We start from the raw sequence: 20,841 nt of genomic DNA on the forward strand, positions 1-20,841 counted from the left end.
ATCCGTACAAATAGGAAAGGGATGAATTTTCGGCCACACATACACAGAGAATGTAAAGTTATGAATGGCCGAGTTTTCCTGGATCTAACACATTTCTAAACCATTTCTTCTTTCTAAATTCTTTCACATTCATGCAACATGAGGGAGACACTTTAAGAGTGAGCTAATTCTTATGGGTAATTCTCTGTTGCCTGCTCTGAAAACTTAAGATCTCCTTTCCTCACTTTTGCCCAAAAGTGTCATATTTATTACCCTGTTTCTCATGTTTCCTTGTTACTTGACTTTCCTTTTAATGAGAAGTATCCTTCGCATCAACTTCCTAATAAAATCCTTGGTTGTACAGTTTAATTTGAAAGCACCTCCTTCACGAGCCATTTAACTATTTTCCCTTCTATTCCAAATGACAGACATTAAATTACATCTCTGGGTAGATGCGATTAATCTTCTATTCCAAAGTGAAGAAAAGAAGAAAAAGGTTAGAAACATTTAAAGCCTCTTTTCTTTCTTTTTTTTTTTATTAAGGGAAGGCAGACTCTGGGTTGAAATCTTGATTTATTCCCCTTAAACCTATTTGAAGATCACCTTTAAAACAAGGGGTCAAATGCGGCTTGAAATGAATTCCCCGTGCAGTACTTATGTAAGTCCCTGGGTTATAGTATTTCAAAGCTAATAAATATTGTAGTCACAAGAAGGCAGCCTTCTAATATGACAGTATATAAGATTTTAGAGGGATTGTGGTCTTTCAAGGAAAAGGATCTGGTTAGAAGGGAGACATTAGGGTAGACTTGCTGGAAAGCTGCCTGAAATCAGATGATAATTTTTTTGCATCTGGCCCTTAGCCATCAAACAAATAAGTCATTACTGCAGTCCACAAGGTAGTTATCTCTGGCCCAGGAGTTCACTAAATCACTTCAGTAGATAACTTGCTTTTTGTGGCTAGATTTATCATCTCCAAATATTTACTCAGTAAACTGCAAAGCTGAGCTAAGGTAAACTTGCATTTTTGTGGCGAACTTGACTCTTTATTTCCAAAACAGAGAGGAAAGTGTCAAGCCATGTTTAAAGACATTCAGTTTCACATAGAGAGGAATTTTTTTCTTTCCAAAAATATTAGCAGAAATGTATTTAAATAATTTTTTAAAATCTGTTCGAGTTAGAAAACAGATGAGTGAGCTTGTTCTCCCCATCCTTTCTGGCACATCATGTACCTGATAATTTTTATTTTTAAAGAAACTTAAAGCATCTTGTAGGCTAGGAGAGAAGATATTTAACACGATGGTCTCTTAGCAACCACAGGATTCTAGAGAGGTCTACTGGGCCCCACTTAATGGAGACAACATGGTTATACATAGAAATTTCAACATTTAATGTATAATTTCATAATTTTTCTTTGAAAATAATCTACCAAAAATGCTTTGTGATGGATTTATTATTTTTATAAAGAGGACCTATAACCATTATAAAAATTCAAAAAGTGCAAAAAAGTTAAAAGAAGCAGAAAATCAACCCAAACAGGAGTTAGGAGCTGTGCCACGCTCTGCCACACTAGAATCTGCTTTGTCTTTCCTTGGCAAACAGTTCTTAAAGCTGATGAGCCAGATCTGTTCTTCTTTCTTTATTGGAATGTGATCAATGATTTATTGATTTTTAACATTTTCCTCTTAATTATTTAAATTACATGTGGCAATTTTATTAGGAATACAGTAGAAAACATTCTATAATTTTGAGTCGTTCCCTCATCTTTTTTTTTAAGATTGCATGATATATGCTGCTTTTTAAAAAGGAATTTGGCTTTTGATTCTGACTCACCATCCAGTCCTCATCTATAGCATTTTTATTTTTATAGACCTCTTACCACCTTGATTACCAATCTCTCTCAAATATTTTTTCTTTCAATTTATGAAGAGAAAATGCACTAACAATCTATCATGGCCATATAATTAATAATGACATATTTATTTTGAAATTACTGTGAAGGACTATTTAATGATAAGGAATGTTGATGAGTAAAAAACAGAGAGTATAGTGTGCAAGCAGGCCTGAGTGCTCAGTTGTTCAGTTGTGTCCAACTCTTTACAACCCCACGGACTGTGGTCCACCAGGCTCCTCTGTCCATGGGATTCTCTAGACAAGAACACTGAAGTGGGTTGCCATGCCTTCCTCCGGTGCGCATGCATGCAAATAAATATTTTAAAAATATTTCTGAATAGTTTTAACAATGATTTTTCCAAACCTTAGGTCAAGGAACTGCTTTTAACTTTTTCTTTATGCTTTTCTGCACTTCCAACTTTCTGTATGACATAGTGTTGCTCTCTAAATATGAAAATGTTCTGAAATTTTACAAAATTCAAATATTAAGCATGGATCTAAATAGTAAAGAAGGGCATGCAATAAAAAATTATTTCCTCCCACTTCTGGTCTTAGTTCAGCACCCACCCATGGGTGCTAACTGATAACAATTTCTTGCTCAGTCAGTCAGTTCAGTCGCTCAGTCGTGTCCGACTCTTTGCAACCCCAAGAATCACAGCACGCCAGGCCTCCCTGTCCATCACCAACTCCCGGAGTTCACTCAAACTCATGTCCATCGAATCGGTGATGCCATCCAGCCATCTCATTCTCTGTCGTCCCCATCTCCTCCCGCCCCCAATCCTTCCCAGCATCAGAGTCTTTTCCAGTGAGTCAACTCGTCGCATGAGGTGGCCAAAGTATTGCACTTTCAGCTTTAGCATCAGACCTTCCAATGAACACCCAGGATTGATCTCCTCTAGAATGGACTGGTTGGATCTCCTTGCGGTACAAGGGACTCTCAAGAGTCTTCTCCAACACCACAGTTCAAAAGCATCAATTCTTCGGCGATCAGCCTTCTTCACAGTCCAACTCTCACATCCATACATGACCACGGGAAAAACCATAGCCTTGACTAGATGGACCTTGGTTGGCAAAGTAATGTCTCTGCTTTTTAATATACTATCAAGGTTGGTCATAACTTTCCTTCCAAGGAGTAAGTGTCTTTTAATTTCATGGCTGCAATCAGCATCTGCAGTGATTTTGGAGCCCCCCAAAATAAAGTCTGACACTGTTTCCACTGTTTCCCCATCTATTTGCCATGAAGTGATAGGACCAGATGTCATAATCTTAGTTTTCTGAATGTTGAGCTTTAAGCCAACTTTTTCACTCTCCTCTTTCACTTTCATCAAGAGGCTTTTGAGTTCCTCTTCACTTTCTGCCATAAGGGTGGTGTCATCTGCATATCTGAGGTTATTGATATTTCTCCCAGCAATCTTGATTCCAGCTTGTGCTTCTTCCAGCCCAGTGTTCCTCATGATGTACTCTGCATATAAGTTAAATAAGCAAGGTGACAATATACAGCCTTGACGCACTCCTTTTCCTATTTGGAACCAGTCTGTTGTTCCATGTCCAGTTCTAACTGTTGCTTCCTGACCTGCATATAGGTTTCTCAAGAGGCAGGTCAGGTGGTCTGGTATTCCAATCTCTTTCAGAATTTTTCACAGTTTATTGTGATCCACACAGTCAAAAACTTTGGCATAGTCAATATTCAAACACACATAAATATGCATATGTGTACAAATGAGTATGCATGTGTTCTTCTGCATTAAAGTAGAATATAATACACAATATTGATACTTTGGTATTTTTTCTACTTAGCAACATATATTGGACAAATTACCATATTGGCCCATCTGGGTTGACCTAATGCTTATTAGGGACAGCACAGTATCCTCATTTATTTATCTGGCTAGACTGATAGCTTTTACTTTTTTCTCTGGATTTTGTTATTAAAAATAAACTGCAATAACCTTTATAAATATATTTCTGTGCATTTGTGCACAACATTTTCTAGAGACACAGTTGCCAGATCAATGATCAAAGACAGATATGCCTTTAAAACTTTTACAAACTGGTACTGTCTGGCACTCACCGATCTCTTATCAACTTTGCATGAGAGAGTCTTCCTTCATACTTTACCAACACTTTCTTTACCTTTTAAGTAAAAATGGGATTTCACCGATGTGTTCATTTTCAGTTCATTACTACTTAGCAAACTGAAAGCTTGAAAAAAAAGTTAGTCACACAGTCATGTCCGACTCTTTGTGATTACATAGACTGTAGCCTGTCCTGCTCCTCTGTCCATGGAATTCTCCAGGCAAGAGTACTGGCATGGGTTGCCATTTTCTTCTCCTTATTTATAAATCATTTGAATTTCCTTGCTTCTGAACTGAGTGTCCATATCCTTCAACTACTTTTTGTTGTTTGTCCTTTTCTTTACTGCTTGATAAAGACTCTCTCTGTTACAAAATTTAGTCCTTTATAGGGTATGTTTAACAAACATACTATTTTTAATTTGTCTCGTGACTTTAAATTTTTATAGTGTTTTGCCTCACATAATTAATTGTTTTGCATTGTAATTAGAGAAACTTTTATGTTATAGGTTCTGGGAATTAATTATTGTAAATAACCCATCCAATATGAAATTTAAACAAAAGGTCTCAAAGTATTTTCAAGGAACATTTTCATTAGGTGGGTGACATTATAGGTTCTGGAAATTACCAAAAATGCACATAACTTAGGTAGACTGTACGTTGGAGTTCTGTCTCAAGAAAATAGCACAAAATGTTGAAATTTACAATTAAAAAAAACTAATAATATAAATGTTTAACAATCATAGTTACCTTACCCTCAATTTTAACATTATTTTTGTACAACAAAAGAACTATATTATAAATATAGGTTTATACATATAAGATTTTTCTCTGTTTGAATAAAAACGAACTGTGGGACTGTTAAGAGTTAGGGGGTTTATTTCTAGAGAGACGAAAATGTTCTAACTGTGATCATGGTCAAGGTTTGCACAATTCTGTAAACACCCCAGAAGCCACTGAATTGCACACTTTTTAAGTGTGTTAACTGCGTGGCATGTGAGTCCTGTCTCAATAACGCTAAGAAATATTAAATGTGGTAAGTTTTGAGTGGAGTTGTATGCAAAATAAATTACTGTGGTTTGTCAGCTCACTGCCCACAGTATCTTCTGTACCAGGTAGGACACTGTTTCATTAGGAAACGGGTTTTCAGTGGGCTTATCTTTGGAGATTCCTTCCCTGATCTGCCCTCTTTTCAAATTCTCACAATTGGGGTAGAAGCCAGGGCAGATGGAGGGGCATTTTCTGACCTCCTCTCCTATTTTTTTTTTAAATTTCTCTAACCAGTGGCATTATCATTCTTCCTCAGTGGAGTCAATCAATGCTCTAGAACTGAACATGCCACAATATGGGTTAGCAGAGGGTAAGCAGCCCTGGATGATTCAAGGAAATTTAGCCTGGCTGGTACCAGCTGGGGCACATCCTAAGGGACTTCCATGCTCTCATCTCATGAGCTCTCATATTACTGAGAGGAGTGTGACCCAACACATTAAACAATTAGTTATACAATCACTATTTCTTATAGAATCTGTTCCGCCTGTCTCCTAAAATACCTACAATGATTATTCAGTGGTAGATTTTTTTTGCTTTATATTCTTGAAGACCTTTCATTAAGATATAATACAGAGAATAAAACTACAAGTATTAGTACATTATTTCCAGCAGCTTTGAATGACTGTTACCTTCATCATGAATTTTTAACCCCCAGAGTATGAGTCAAAAATCAAGGTAAATAGTCTTTCTCTCTTTCACAGATATGCAATGAGTCAGTGATGAGCAAAAATCTCTAAAACTAATTTAATTCCTTGGAGTCATCCTTAACACATAATTGGAAAACACTGTCTAGTTTTTCCATCCCATGTACTAACATATTGGTGAGGGTTTTTTTGTGCCTCAGACTACAGAAAATGTTAATCATAAGAGGCCAGACAATTATACAAATTTTATCAAGTATTCTGAAAGCCCCATAAATGGTCCCAGATACAGTCTTATATGCAGAGTACATTATGCAAAATGCCCAGCTGGAATTAAGATTGCTGGAAGAAATAACAACCTCAGATATGCAGATGCTACCACTCTAGTGGCAGAAAGTGAAAAGGAACTAAAAAGCCTCTTGATGAGGGTGCAAGAGGGGAGTGAAAAAGCTGGCTTAAAACTCAACATTCAAAAAGCTAAGATCATGGCATCCAGTCCCATCACTTCATGGCCAATAGAAGAGGGGAAAGTAGAAGCAGTGACAGATTTTCTTTTCTTGGACTCCAAAATCACTGCAGATGGAGACTGCAGCCATGAAATAAAGACGCTTGATCCTTGGACGACAAGCTATGACAAACCTAGACAGCATATTATAAAGCAAAGATATCACTTTTCTGACAAAGGTCTGTACAGTCAAATCTATGGTTTTCCAGTAGTCATGTATGGATGTAAGCGCTGGACCAGAAAGAAAGCTCAGAGCCAAAGAATTGATGCTTTTGACTGTAGTGTTGGAGAAGACTCTTGAGAGTGCGTTGGAGTGCAAGGAGATCCAACCAGTTCATCCTAAAGGAAATCAACCCTGAATATTCACTGGAAGGACTGATGCTGAAGCTGAAACTCCAATACTTTGGCCACCTGATGTGAAGAACTGACTCCCTGGAAAAGACCCTGATGCTGGGAAAGATTGAAGGCAAAAGGAGAAGAGGGTGGCAGAGATGAGATGGTTAGACAGCAACACTGACTCAATGGACATGAATTTGAGCGAACTCCAGGAGATAGTGATGGACAGGGAAACCTGGAGTGCTATAGTTCATGGAGTATCAAAGAGTCATGACTTAGTGACTAAACAACAACAAAAATCTATACAGAACAGAAAAAAAAAAAATCAGGGGTTGCCTACACTATATAAATTTGAGGATAAACTCACTTTGAAAATAATGAATATGGTTTCAGATAAAGTAGGATAAATTATTTTTAATAAAAATGGACTATTACATCTACTACTCAAATTTTTAAAAATAATTCTACAGATACCCAAAATTCTCCAAGCCAGGCTTCAGCAGTATGTAAACCGTGAACTCCCAGATGTTCAAGCAGGTTTTAGAAAAGGCAGAGGCACCAGAGATCAAATTGCCAACATCCGCTGGATCATGGAGAAAGCAAGAGAGTTTCAGAAAAACATCTATTTCTGCTTCATTGACTATGCCAAAGCCTTTGACTGTGTGGATCACAATAAACTGTGGAACATTCTGAAAGAGATGGGAATACCAGACCACCTGACCTGCCTCTTGAGAAACCTGTATGCAGGTCAGGAAGCAACAGTTAGAACCGGTCATGGAACAACAGACTGGTTCCGAATAGGAAAAGGAGTGCGTCAAGGTTGTATATTGTCACCTTGCTTATTTAACTTATATGCAGAGTGCATCATGAGGAACGCTGGGCTGGAAGAAGCACAAGCTGGAATCAAGATTGCTGGGAGAAATATCAATAACCTCAGATATGCAGATGACACTACCCTTATGGCAGAAAGTGAAGAGGAACTCAAAAGCCTCTTGATGAAAGTGAAAGAGGAGAGTGAAAAGGTTGGCTTGAAGCTCAACATTCAGAAAACAAAGATCATGGCATCTGGTCCCATCACTTCATGGGAAATAGATGGAAAAACAGTGGAAACAGTGTCAGACTTTGTTTTTTTGGGCTCCAAAATCACTGCAGATGCTGATTGCAGCCATGAAATTAAAAGACGCTTGCTCCTTGGAAGGAAAGTTATGACCAACCTTGATAGTATATTAAAAAGCAGAGACATTACTTTGCCGACCAAGGTCCGTCTAGTCAAGGCAATGGTTTTTCCCGTGGTCATGTATGGATGTGAGAGTTGGACTGTGAAGAAAGCTGATCGCCGAAGAATCGATGCTTTTGAACTGTGGTGTTGGAGAAGACTCTTGAGAGTCCCTTATACTGCAAGGAGATCCAACCAGTCCATTCTAAAGGAGATCAATCCTGGATGTTCATTGGAGGGACTGATGCTAAAGCTGAAACTCCAATACTTTGGCCACCTCATGCGACGAGTTGACTCACTGGAAAAGACTCTGATGCTGGGAAAGGTTGGGGGCGGGAGGAGAAGGGGACGACGGAGAATGAGATGGCTGGATGGCATCACCGACTCTGTGGACATGAGTTTGAGTGTACTCCGGGAGTTGGTGATGGACAGGGAGGCCTGGCGTGCTGTGATTCATGGGGTCGCAGAGAGTCGGACACGACTGAGCGACTGAACTGAACTGAACTGAACCCAAAAGAAAGACACTTCATTCCAAAGCACTATCAAAATTGTAGGTCATTGTCAGTGGTTGCTTGTGCTTTTCATGAATTTTTTTTTTTCTAGTTCCCATAAACTTAAACCTCTTTTAATAAAACCTGCTCTTCCTCCTCCACAACTTCATTAACGACATTGTGTTGCTTCCAGTCATCCTGAGAAGAACAGAAATATGGTGTGTTCTTCCTGACATCATCATTCAGAGAAACTTCAGGGAAGAGAGGTTAAAGATACATCTGCCCCGAAGGGAAAGGGACACTTAAAAGGTTTATTTTGAAACAGGGTAGAAAATTGCTTCTCAAATATTCTAGTTTCTGAGAGACTTTGATTAGATGGGATACAGCAACAATAAGGAAAAGAAAGATAAACGAAACAATACATACATAGAAATATGCTATTAGAACCCAACACACAGAGAAGAAACAAGTGACAATGATCTGTTTTGTTTGAAAGAATATGGAAAACAGCAATTCTCTTCTCACCAAAGGATTCAATAAATCTCCACAGAGAAATTCTCTTTCATCTCTCTTGAGCTCAGCACTAGCATTGAGACAAAGGGGGTATGGTCATTCAGTTCAGTTCAGTCGCTCAGCTATGTCCGACTCTTTGCAGCCCCATGGACTGAGCATGCCAGGCTTCCCTGTCCATCACCATCTCCCGGAGCTTGCTCAGACTCATGTCTACCAAGTCAGTGATGCCATCCACCCATTTCATCCTCTGTTGTCCCCTTCTCCTGCCTTCAATCTTGCCCAGCGTCAGGGTCTTTTCCAATGAGTCAGCTCTTCTCATCAGGTGGCCAAAGTATTGGAGCTTCAGCATCAGTCCTTCTCAAGAATATTCAGGACTGATTTCCTTTAGGATGGACTGTTTCGCAGTACGGTCCTTAGTTTAGGCTAGTTTTCCCACTAGAGGGAAAGACAAGTTTGGACCCAGATCATTTCACCATTCACGGCCAGGTGTGCTGGGACAGAAGACAGGACCTTGTGTGTAGGACCTGGATGCTCAGAAAAGGAACACACTCCATCTGGTTGTGGATGGAAGGCTCAGTGAAGTAAAATTTGAAGAACCTGCAGACATAAACCAGATCAAGACAAGATGCCCCAGGCTCCAGAACTCATTGTCAAGGGCAGGAGAGGTCTTAAGGCAGCACGGAGTATATGAAGTGGAAAACCAAAACCACTTACTACTGAGCCATCAGTTGCAGCTGCAAAATGAAGGAAGAGGAGTCTGCAGAAGCAGCTAAGGGCCAGATGATGCAGGGTCTTTGGGACCATGAGAAGGAGCACAGACCTTATCCTCAGGGGTTAAGAAACGGGCAGTTAAGGAGGTACAGAAATGCTTTAAAGAATGAGGCTGACTTGATCAGATTTGCATTTTAGGGAGAACATCAAGATGCAATGTGAAGGCTAGCACTGAGGAGTGCAAGGCTGGAAACAAGAAAGCAGCCAGGGGATGAGAAGTATGGAATACCCTGACCCAGCCACAGAAAAAAGAACAGACGGCAGGGACCAAGTGCAAGTCAAACTGGCAAGAATCAGATAGTGGATGAGGAAAAGTGAAGATGACTTTTCAGGAACTCAAAGAATAACGGAAACCCACTCCAGTATTCTTGCCTGGAGCATCCCATGGTCAGAGGAGCCTGGTGGGCTACAGTCTACGAGGTCTCAAAAGAGTCACACACGACTTAGCAACTCAACATTAACAAGAGGTGCGCACAACTGAGCGACTGAGTAAGAGCAAAGAACACGGAATGGATGAATGATCCCTTGTGCCGGATGAATACTTGGGCATCATTGTTTGGGCTGCAGCAGGCAGTCACAATGATGCATATTGTAGGAAAACTTTCTTTCCTATCCAAGGCTAATAAACCAGAGAGAGGAAAATGAGAAACAAACACGCTTTTAAAGTAGTACGTCAGGGACTTTCCTGGTGGTCCAGTGGCTAAAACTCTGAGTTCCCAATGCAGAGGGCTCAGGTTCCATTCCTAGTCAGCGTATATCTCACATGCTGCAACTAAGACCCAGCACCGCCAAATAAATACATTATAAATACATCAATTAAAACAAATATTAAAAAATAAAGTAGTATATCACCTAACTTTTATCATTACTTATTGGGGAATTTTATTAGTGGTGATGGTGAGCAGTGGGCTAAGTCTTCCCCTCCCATGTAACTGAAACATAAGCATTCCAAATCACCCTCTTAAAAATAAAACGGAAAATAACAAGTTGATTTGGGAAATACTATAAAAACATACACACCTGACAAAGGAGAGTGTTAACAGTTACAACTGTATTTGATGTTTTAGAGAACTGGTTTACTAAGCTCTTGAGAAGAAGTCTTTTGAGTATAGGTATACACAGAAACATCTGGAAATCTTGGCTCTTACTAATGAGTAAAGATCATACAGCTTGGTTGGCTGAAAATAAATTGTGAATTATAGCTTTAAGACATGTCCAAAGGGTGAAACAAAATAAGCCCAAGGCAGTCCTTGGTTGGTATGACCCTTGGCGCCATTTTATTCGTGTGCCACAGCCTAGCTACAGCTACAGTTCTTAAGCTTTAGAACATGACGGTTTATTTCCTAAATTATAAGCAAAAAATGGCTCCCTGGTTACGAGGGGACACACATATACCATGACTGACACTAAAATGCACCTTGGGTTCTAGTCCTCACCCTCCTTTTTCCCAAATAAGAATGATGACTTCAACTATATTATCAAAATAATGATAAAAAGATTGGAATCATCTCCCAATCATTCCCTTATGCCTGATGTTCCCAACCCCCTGGATAATAATACAAAAGAGGGAGCAGCTTAAGCATGCTAGTGCTTCCTATAATTGTGTGTGAGTGAGAAAAAGAGGTGTGTGTGTGTGTGTATGAGAGAAAAAATAATTTGAGTGTACACAGCACTATGAGAGACAGAAATGTCAACCAACAGTGATTACAGACACTGGCAAACTAGCAAAGAGAAAAAAGAACAACAAAGAAAAACCAAATAAGCAACCCGATAAAAACATGGTCTGGCTGTGTAGAAAGAATACTAATTACAGTAATTTCTCTGAACTGTGTACCACATGGCCTAATTACCAGGCAGCACAGTGATGAATACGTAAATTGTTAACTACTTATCTGATTAACTTGTACTCATTTTAACAAGGTTGAACTTAGCTAATGTATAATCAGACTTCATAATCTCTTCATAATTTATCCTCCTCTAGAAGGGTCATCGGTTCCTAACTTAAAATTGTGGAAGCTTATATGAAATGACAAAGTGAAGAAGGAATCAAACGAATATTTCAAGTAATGATAATTTTGAAAAAAATGGCATTTATAAATAAGAACAAGAAGGAGGCTATTGGTAAAAGATACACTCATTATTCTATATCACAAGTTATTTCTACATGAAATTTATTTTAGATGTATTGACAGTCTAGGGAAAGTGGAAGCATTAGAATAAAGATCTAGAAAATTTTATAATCAAATTCCTAAGAAAACATGACAAGTATTTTTTAAAATATAAATTCAAAAGCCATTGAAAATACCCTCATGCTTTCTCCAAAAATAAGATACCTATTCTATAATAAATAGTAATAAATACATTTACTAAGCATTTTTCTTCATTAATTACAACATTGTGGAAAAATACTTAACAAGAATTAAAACAAAGTAATATTAATATAAATAAGAAAGGCTCACTGAATACTACCGATGGAAGTATCTAGAAAACTTGGGTAATATAATATGGCTAAATCAATGTGGGGGACAGCATCAGCCAATTCCTTTAGCTTTAAGAGACTTTAGATTCAACTGAAAAGCATTTAACAGAAATTATTCACCAATTTTCCTGTATGAGCACTGTACAGAATTACCCTAATTTATAGCAGGGTTTCTTTTCTTTTTTAAAATTTATTTATTTATGGCTGTGCTGGGTCTTCATTGCTGCGTGGGCTTCTCTTAGTTGCAGGGAGCAGGGGCTACTCTCCAGCTGTGGTGTGCAGGCTTCTCACTGCAGTGACTTTTCCTGTTGAGAAGCACAGGTTCTAGGGCGTGTGGGCTTCAGTACTTGTGGCATGTGAGCTCAGTAGTTGCAGCTCCTAGGCTATAGAGCACAGGCCCAATAGCTGTGGTGCAGGAGCTTAGCTGCTCTGTGGCATGTGGAATCTTCCGGGATCAGTGATGGAACCTGAGGCTCCTGCACTTGCAGGCAGATTCTTTGCCACTGAGCCACCACAGGAGCCCCTACAGTAGGGTTTCTTAACCTTGGCATTATTGCTATTTTGGGCCAGATAGGTCTTTATCCTGAGGGCTGCCCTGTGCATTGTAGGATGCTTAGTAGCATCCTTAGCTTCTATCCACTAGATACCAGCGGTGTTACCTCCCACTCCTAATAGTGACAAGCAAAAACATCTCCACATATTGCCAAATGTCCCTGAGAGAGTGTGTGTGTGTGCGCGCGTGCGTGCACACACACAAAACTGACCCCCAATGGGAACTACTGCTTTATAAATGTGGGGAAAGGTGCAGAAATTAAAAGTTCTGTTAATGTAGTCATAATTGAAATGCTTTAGCCAAGTTCCCTATTTAAAAGGAGAATAGGAAACTTTTTCTTTGATGAGAATTATCAAGCCACATCAAAAAATTAACTCAGCAAAAGAAAAAGAATTCAACAAAGTGTGTTTAATTTTTTTAAGGGAGATATTGAGAGGGTGAGAAAAAAAACAATAAGGAAATGTTCTCTCTGACTTGTAAAATTAAGAACAGAGGACATAAAATTAGTTCAGTAAACACAGCAGATTATTAAAAAATATACCTCAGTTCTGTATTACAGTTGAAATAGGGAGATGAAAACTGAAAGATCAGATAGAGGAGACGTAAGTACGAAAAGTGAGACTGTATAAGGTGGCAAAGGTGGGCTGGCAGTGGGGGTGGAAATGGGGTGAAAAGTGAGACTGTATAAGATGGAAAAGGTGGGCTGGCAGTGGGGGTGGAAATGGGGTGAAACTTTGAGAGGAAGAGAGGCAGACCAATCAGGAGTTACAAGAGGAGCTCCTCCTGGCCCTCCCTCAAGGCTCCTCTCAAGTCTCTTTCCTCTCAAACCCGAGCTCAGCATCCTGCAACCCAGACTGCCAACATCCTCCTCCCAGGGCTGGACCATGTGCCGGTGGAGGAGGTTGGGATGGAGACTAGAAAGCAGGGGAGAATCCCTACCAGGACAGCAGCAATGACACACAAAAGGCTGGGAACCAGCGGAATGCCAGGGTCAACACCCAGCTTTATCACACAGAACGATCTTTTTTCGGTGAGGGAGCATTTGTGTGGAGAACAGCCAGGAAGTTAACTTCAAGAGAAAGGTAATGGGAACCTATGTTAGGGCACTGGCAGAATAACTGAACATTAACAGCACTTGCTTACATTTTGCATAAAACTTTGAAGGATAATACCTGTTTTTTATCCCTTATAATCATCAATAACGCATTTAGATTTGCTTCATGCACAGGAAACACTTAACAAATACTAGTTTGGTTTAATTTGATTCACTGCAAGTTAACCTGTCATATCTATTTCAGTCAAAGGAAACTAAAGCCCAGTGAAGACAAGTGACTTGCCTATGATCCAATGGTAAGTTTCGGAGCCAAGGATGAAACTGAAGTCTCCCTAATTCCAAAATCCAAAATCCACTCCATTAGTTGTAACAAATTTGTGGCCCGCCTGTCATTCTCTCCATTGCTTTACCACTGCAGACATTGCTAATCAATTTCCTACCAAGAGCTTGGATATGGCCTCAGGATTCTTTTGAAAACAGGGCTCCAGGGGGCTACCCTGATTCAACTTTTCTGTGTCCCACAGTGCACTGTGCTAACTACCCAAGAGAAAGGAAGAAGATAGGGTAGAGATGCCCTGCTGGCAGAACCATTATCATTTGGTAGCTTGGGAGTGGGCTTCCTGGGTAGTTCAGACGGTAAAGAATCTGCCTGCAATGTGGGAGACCTGGGTTCGATCCCTGAGTCGGGAAGATCCCTCTGGAGGAGGGCATGACAACCCACTCCAGTAATTTTGCCTTCAGAATCCCATGGACGTGGAGCCTGGTGGACTACAGTTCATGGGGTCATAAAGAGTCAGACATGCCTGAGCAACCCAGTACAGCCATGGGAGTGAATCCAGTAGGAGGGAAGGATATAAGTACATTAAGAAGGACTAAGGAGGGGCTTCCTATATGGTCCAATGGTTAAGAATCTGCCTTGCAGTGCAGGGGGCACGGATTCGATCTCCAGGGGTGGGGGGGAACTAGGATTCCACATGCTGCAGGGCAACTAAGCCCACAAGCTCCAACTACTGAGCCCATGTGCCGCAACAAAAGATTTCGCATGATGCGACGGAGATCCTGTGCACCACAACCAAGACCCAACCCAGCCAAATAAACTTAAAATATTAAAAAAAAAAAAAGAATGATTAAGGAGCTAAAACCTGGGTGACTAGGGGGATAACAGCACTGTTAACAGAAGGAGCAGCCGCAGAGCTGTAGTGTTGCGAACGTGATTTTAGATGTGCTGCATTCACAGTGAGAAAGGAGGCTGTCACAGTCAAAGCGGAAGGAGGCTGTTCAGAGGAAAACAAGGCAGGACCTCCTAACGGGTCTGGTGATCTCAGCCTCACAATGGGAACTGTGGATCCTAAAGGTACCTGCCCAAAAGATACTGGCCAAACACTTTTACGAGAGATGCAATAAGGACATTCCAAAGTCTGATTCAAAGGACACTGCTGTGAATCTTTTCGCAAGGGGAGAAATATTCTCCTATAATTCAAATAATCACCAAATAATAGTAATAAAATCTGATTTCCTATGTGCCAGGTTCCATTTAAATAGGAGGAGAGAAGCAGTGAAAAGAAACAACTTCTGATTCTCACTGAGAATGATGAAAGACGTTCTGTAAAACTTTACAAACTAAATTATTAAACCTTTATGTGCTTAATCATGACAAGATGTTTTTATTTAATGGGAGTCTGGATGAACTGCTTCCATCACTTGTCCTTCAGCTTAAGATTAACAAAGCAAGGCTTTCCATCAGCCCAATGATGTGCCTTAAATTTTATTATGTCAGACACATTTGGCAAATTAAACAGAACACCATGGAAAATGTCTGGTTATAACTAAGAGGCAGGAATACTGCTTATGGAAACCTTGATAGGCAACTTGTTGAACCATTTCCTAACCTCAAAACAGATGTGTTTTCTATTATTTAGCATTTAATGTTTCATCTTGGCCTTTCTTTTTTAATTTTTAGCTAGTTTCTTCCCCTTTCACTGCCATCCACTTTATGAGTGTCTTGGTTAAGTTATAAAATCAAGCTATAATGATCTTATTTGGCACCATATGGCTAATGTCAGCCAAAGAGTCTTTAATATTTTCTAAGCAACAGGATATTGTAGTTAATGCTCTCAGAACTAATTTCAATCTAAAAAATATTGCAGGCTATCTATACACACATACACATGCCTGAGAACTGTCCTCCTAAGCCAAACTTTAACTAACAGCCCAACAAAATAATACCAATACTTCAAATATGCTCTTGGAACAGACTATGGACACCACAGACAACAGAATTTCTATTCAAAAGCATAAAGGCACCAGTATTTCCTTTGCCAAAAACAAAAACAACAAAACATCCCTGAAGTTCATCGATGGACCTACCAATATCAATTTTTCTCTGCATTAGTGAATTTTACATATATATGAAAGAATATTTAGATTTTTAAGAATTCTTCAGAAGGTTAGTTTCATTTCCAGTAAAGCAAAGATCAAACAGGGTCTTATATATTTTATTGCTAGGTATAAATCCACGGAAAAGATCTCAATCACACAAATTTTTGATAAGCTTATAGTTACGTGTACATGTGCTGAGGGTACAGAATGCATCATAAAGCGATGGATGTTCTCAACCAAATACTATTAAAACGGCCTTTCAAGCAGCTCAAAATATCATAGAGCATTTCCAGGAATAAGGAAATTTCAACAAGCAGTACCTTTAGTAGGGAAATCTAAAAGTTCTGTTCAGCAGGAGTCTCTACTGAACACTGCACTTGCTCCTTTGATAAGAAAAAGGAGGGTGGGGAGGTGCTAGTTGGACCAGGGATTATGGTTTTTCAGCTTTCCTTCTATTTCTTCTTCCTTCTTTTCTGTGCTTCTAAAAGAAGAGCTGGACCAAGAAGGGGAGACATTTTAATGGGGAGGCAGAGAGGCTGATCTGGGTTAGCCAGACTTCGAAGACCCAATGAAGTAGGGGACGTTCCCTTTGTGACTTTCCAGATGGGTCTGGCCACCTCAGCTCAGGCACTGACAAACCTCTCTGGAGGCAAGTCAGTCAATGCTCCCAGTAAAACTGCAAAAGGGCAAAGTTTGTTTTTTTGCCCTCTTTTTCGTTCTGAAATCTTGTCATTTTTTCTCAAATACTCTCCTTCCATTTCTGTGAGTCAGCACCATTTCCTTCCCAGCACTTGCCATAATCTGAAATTATCCCATTTACTTAATTTTTTTGTTTGCTTATATTTCCTTTCTCAACTGACTCTACATTTCATGAGGGCAGGGACCCGGCCTGTGTCGTTGCCCTGTAACCTGGCACGTGGACTAATGCCTGGCACACGGCGGTACTCAATAAGAGGTTGCTGAGAGACAGACAAATTCCTTGCCTACTCCCTGCCTCTTCTCCCCAACTTACAAGGACAGTGACCATCAGTCCTACCCTCCCTCCCAGCCGGCAGTGGACACTGTTGGCCCCACCAACGTCTGTGTTGTCTGGGTGGGATCAATACCATCCCCATTCCCAGAGGCCGGACCTGATGGGATGAAGCCAGTCATAGCTTTCTCCTGGCATAGCGTAGAGGTGGGCATACGATACCATTTGGTGCAATCAGAGAGAAGAGATATGTGATATAATTTGGCAAAATTAAAATGGCTGGGGAAAGAGGCAGTCCCTGCCTCCCCTTTCCTCCACAGGAGCAGGGAAACACAGAGCCCTGGGAGCTGCTGGCAGCCATCTTGCCCCCATGAGGTAAAGGCTGGCACACACATGACAAAAAGGTCAAGAGCTTTTTGAAGAAAGGAAGCCACGTCCTTGGGACCTTGCTGCTGCTGCTAAGTCACTTCAGTCGTGTCCGACTCTGTGTGACCCCATAGATGGCAGCCCATCAGGCTCCCCCGTCCCTGGGATTCTCCAGGCAAGAACCCTGGAGTGGGTTGCCATTTCCTTCTCCAATGCAGGAAAGCGAAAAGTTAAATTGAAGTTGCTCAGTAGTGTACTACTCTTAGCGACCCCATGGACTGTGGCCCACCAGGCTTCTCCACAGGACCTTGCTAACCTTTGGTCAAATCCACTTCAGGATCTCCACTGGATTCTCCACTTTGCTGGACTCATTCAGACTCTTGCTTTGAAGACCACCCGAGGTGGGACTCCCTTACTGCTAACGTTCCCTCCCAGAAGTCTCATTTCCCAAGATAAGTCCTGGCAAGGTATTATTTCATTAACTGGCAAAAGCCCAATATGAATTAGGTTTAACCCTCCCCAAGTGTATTTTCACTTAAAAATGCAAACAGACAGAGATGTGCTTCAGTGTTCTTACCTAATAATCCAGAGAGGGAAACAGAGCCAGCAACCACACACATTCCTGCTTTCTTCACCTTTATAAGTGGGATTCGTACAAAACAAAGTCAATCTTTTTTTGTGGCATCTTTGTCAGGTTTTGGTATTAGGGTGATGGTGGCCTCACAGAATGAGTTTGGAAGTTTACCTTCCTCTGCAATTTTCTGGAAGAGTTTGAGTAGGACAGGTATTAGCTCTTCTCTAAATTTTTGGTAGAATTCAGCTGTGAAGCTGTCTGGACCTTGGATTTTGTTTGCTGGAAGATTTCTGATTACAGTTTCAATTTCCATGCTTGTGATGGGTCTGTAAAGATTTTCTATTTCTTCCTGGTTCAGTTTTGGAAAGTTGTACTTTTCTAAGAATTTGTCCATTTCTTCCAAGTTGTCCATTTTATTGGCATATAATAGACGATAGTAGTCTCTTATGATCCTTTGTATTTCTGTGTTGTCTGTTGTGATTTCTCGATTTTCATTTCTGATTTTATTGATTTGATTTTTCTCCCTTTGTTTCTTGATGAGTCTGGCTAATGGTTTGTCAATTTTATTTATCCTCTTAAAGAACCAGCTTTTGGCTATGTTGATTTTTGCTATGGTCTCTTTTGTTTCTTTTGCATTTATCTCTGCCCTAATTTTTAAGATTTCTTTCCTTCTACTAACCCTGGGGTTCTTCATTTCTCCCTTTTCTAGTTGCTTTAGGTGTAGAGTTCAGTTCAGTTCAGTTGCTCAGTCATGTCTGACTCTTTGCGACCCCATGAATCACAGCACGCCAGGCCTCCTTGTCCATCACCAACTCCTGGAGTTCACTCAGACTCACGCCCATCAAGTCAGTGATGCCATCCACCCATCTCATTCTCTGTCGTCCCCTTCTCCTCCTGCCCCCAATCCCTCCCAGCATCAAAGTCTTTTCCAGTGAGTCAACTCTTCGCATGAGGTGGCCAAAGTATTGGAGTTTCAGCTTCAGCATCAGTCCTTCCAATGAACACCCAGGACTGATCTCCTTTAGAATGGACTGGTTGGATCTCCTTGCAGTCCAAGGGACTCTCAAGAGTCTTCTCCAGCACCACAGTTCAAAAGCATCAATTCTTTGGCGATCAGCTTAGGCTATTTATTTGACGTTTTTCTTGTTTCTTGAGGTATGCCTGTATTGCTATGACCTTCCCCTTAGCACTGCTTTTACAGTGTCCCATAGGTTTTGGGTTGTTGTGTTTTCATTTTCATTCATTTCTATGCATATTTTGACTTCTTTTTTGATTTCTTCTGTCATTTGTTGGTTATTCAGCAGGGTGTTGTTCAGCCTCCATATGTTGGAATTTTTAATAGTTTTTTTTTTTCCTGTAATTAAGGTCTAATCTTACTGCATTGTGGTCAGAAAAGATACTTGGAATGATTTCAATTTTTTTGAATTTACCAAGGCTAGATTTATGGCCCAGGATGTGATCTATCCTGGAGAAGGTTCCCTGTGCACTTGAGAAGAAGGTGAAATTCACTGTTTTGGGTTGAAATGTCCTATAGATATCAATTAGGTCTAACTGGTCTACTGTATCATTTAAAGTTTGTGTTTCCTTATTAATTTTCTGTTTAGTTGATCTATCCATAGGTGTGAGTGGGGTATTAAAGTCTCCCACTACTATTGTGTTATTGTTAATTTCCCCTTTCATTCTTGTTGGCATTTGCTCTATGTATTGAGATGCTCCTATGTTGGGTACATATATATTTATAATTGTTATATCTAATTCTTGGATTGATACTTTGATCATTATATAGTGTCCTTCTTTGTCTCTTTTCACAGCCTTCGTTTTAAAGTCTATTTTATCTGATATGAGTATTGCTACTCCTACTTTCTTTTGGTCTCATTTGCGTGGAATAGAAAACCCTAAAGACTCCACCAGAAAATTACTAGAGCTAATCAATGAATACAGTAAAGTTGCAGGACATAAAATCAACACACAGAAATCCCTTGGACTCCTATACACTGATAATGAGAAAATAGAGAAATTAAGGAAACAATTCCATTCAGCATTGCAACAAAAAGAATAAAATACTTAGGAATATATCTACCTAAAGAAACAAAAGACCTATATATAGAAAACTATAAAACACTGGTGAAAGAAATCAAAGAGGACACTAATAGATGGAGAAATATACAGTGTTCATGGATCAGAAGAATCAATATAGAGAAAATGAGTATGCTACCCGAAGCAATCTATAGATTCAATGCAATCCCTGTCAAGCTACCAACAGTATTTTTCACAGAGCTAGAACAAATAATTTCACGATTTGTATGGCAATACAAAAAACCTCCAATAGCCAAAGCAATGTTGAGAAAGAAGAATGGAACTGGGGGAATTAACCTGCCTGACTTCAGGTTATACTTCAAAGCCACAGTCATCAAGACAGTATGGTACTGGCACAAAGACAGAAATATAGATAAATGGAACAAAACAGAAAGCCCAGAGATAAATCCACGCACCTATGGACACCTTACCTTTGACAAAGGAGGCAAGAATATTCAATGGAGAAAAGACAATCTCCTTAACAGGTGGTGCTGGGAAAACTGGTCAACCACTTGTAAAAGAATGAAACTACAACACTTTCTAACACCATACACAAAAATAAACTCAAAATGGATTAAGAATCTAAACGTAAACCAGAAAGTATAAAACTCCTAGAAGAGAATATAGGCAAAACATTCTCTGACATAAATCACAGCAGGATCCTCTATGATCCACTTCCCAGAATATTGGAAATAAAAGCAAATATAAACAAATGGGGCCTAATTAAAATTAAAAGCTTCTGCACAACAAAGGAAACTATAAGCAAAGTGAAAAGACAGCCTTCAGAATGGGAGAAAATAATAGCAAATGAAGCAGCTGACAAAGAATTAATCTCAAAAATATACAAGAAACTCCTGCAGCTCAATTCCAGAAAAATAAACGACCCAATCAAAAATTGGGCCAAAGATCTAAACAGACATTTCTCC

The 20,841-nt window shown here is 39.8% G+C and overlaps 1 protein-coding gene across 3 annotated transcripts in view; it reads right to left on the reverse strand.

Moving 5' to 3' along the window:
* DCLK1 (doublecortin like kinase 1) overlaps nt 1-20,841 on the reverse strand; it is a 366,070-nt gene that overhangs the window by 117,042 nt on the left and 228,187 nt on the right. The gene's annotated exons all lie outside the window — the stretch shown is intronic.

Source organism: Moschus berezovskii, chromosome 13 (genome assembly GCF_049115385.1).
Source record: "Moschus berezovskii isolate FMDL1 chromosome 13, NW_MosBer_1.0, whole genome shotgun sequence".
Classification (NCBI taxonomy): domain Eukaryota; kingdom Metazoa; phylum Chordata; class Mammalia; order Artiodactyla; family Moschidae; genus Moschus; species Moschus berezovskii.